Source organism: Eurytemora carolleeae, unplaced genomic scaffold, assembly GCF_000591075.1.
Source record: "Eurytemora carolleeae unplaced genomic scaffold, Eaff_2.0 scaffold841, whole genome shotgun sequence".
Taxonomy (NCBI): domain Eukaryota; kingdom Metazoa; phylum Arthropoda; class Copepoda; order Calanoida; family Temoridae; genus Eurytemora; species Eurytemora carolleeae.
Window position 1 is genome coordinate 42,922 of NW_019396734.1, and position 1,959 is coordinate 44,880.

The window sequence follows — 1,959 nt, forward strand, 5'->3', positions numbered from 1 at the left end:
TCAAACTATGAATGCTATTAGATCAAATAATGTAAGTTTGAAATAGCAAAGGTTTACATCATAAGGTTGCAAAGATATAGGTTTTACAAAAACAAAAAAAATTTGTGGCAAAGACTCAATTCCAAACATTTAAAATATTGTACTATAAATCTCTTTATTTAGATGGCCCTGTTTTGCCTTGCCTTGTTCCCTGCTTCAAGCTACGGTCTTCGCAGCCTTTGCTTCTGTAGCAATCCGTTCTCTGGAGCTAATTCCCACATTGGGGTAAATTTTTTCATTATTGGGGTACATTTTTCATTTATAAATATACGTTGCTTACTCCCACATTGGGGTAAATCTTTTCATTATTTGGGTACATTTTTTCATTTATACGTTGCTTACTCCCACATTGGGGTAAATTTTTTCATTTATAAATATTCTGCCTACTCCCACATTGAGGTTTTCTTTGCTTTTGTAACAATCAAAACTTGGAAAATGGAAAAAAGTTTGAAAATGGAAAAAATGGACATTTCTTTTAAAAAACTGAAAAACACTTTATTCTTTTTCTCAATTTTACCTATTTTCAAATTGGATGTAAGTTCATAATGGGGTAATCTTTTTTCTGTAGTTATCTATTTCTGGAGCAACTATTTTATTCTGTAAGATTTTGTTATGACTTAGTAACAAATAGCTTAGTAACAAATTTTATGCAAACCAATGGAAAAAAACCAGAAATCAAAATGTAAAAAGTCTGTTTTTGAAAAAAACTTAAAAATCACATTTTTCAGGACCCGTCGATCACCTGCCCTCGTCAGGAAATTACAATCTAAAAAAACAAAACAACATTTACTTCAACACATGATGAGTTTTAAATCATGTATTTCAAAAACGAACAAAAAAAAACAATGTTTATTAAACCACACATTTTCTGGAACCTGTAATAATAATAATAATATAAATAATAATAATAATAATAATAATAATAATAATAATAATAATAAAAATTTTGTTATAAATTAAAATTTTGTTATAAAAGTTTAAACTTCAAAAATATTGTTGGTTGAAGAACCAACCAAGTTTTATTGATAGCAACTTCAGTAAGATTCAACCATGACTCTTAATTTACTTACTTGTTTATTTTTGATGAACTGGTTAATTAGATTGTACTGTTTGGCTAGGGGTTCTGCTATGTACCCTGTGACTCTGACTGCCGGGACCTGCAACCTGCTCGAGGTAGAGGAAGATGCTATTCAAGGATTGCCTGCAATGATAATGTTCCAGCGATTGCTCCTCCACGAGAGGAATACATTGACTAAACCTTGTTCAGTTGTGATGAATATCTCTTGCCACAGTTTACAAACATAGGGCAAGCGATTTAGGCATTAAGTTTGTGCAGTTTAATTAGTAATGATCAGTAACTCTATTGGAAATAAATTGATTTTAATCTTTCTTGAACTAATTCTTTATTTCTAGAGTCTTCAACGCTTTTTGTGAAGTGATTTTTAATGAAATCAAATTTTACTCAAATCACCACTGTTAACTAGGGGTGTTAACGTTTTCATTTTAAAAAAAAATGATCGTTTCCTTATGAAAACGACGACAAAAAAAATCGAAAACAAAAATGATCGTTCTTATAAAGCTCGACGTTTCGTTAACGATCATTAACGAGGAGAGGAGGAGAGAGGAAACCGCCCCGAAGGGCATCAGTACTTATCATTGAGCAGTTTTAAACAAAATATCAAGAAATTTTAGCTCTCCCATAACTTTTTACCTTTATATAAGACAACATTCGATAAAGTTGTATGTAATTTTTCTTTCATAAAACGATCGTTTTTTTCAAAAACGGCAGTTTTCATAAAGCTCATAGTTTCATTAACGATCTATAACTAACGACCCTTTGTTAACAATTGTTAACATATTTATTAATGAAAAAATTTCAAAAACGATAATTTTTTTTAAAAAAACAATTGTATAAAAAAC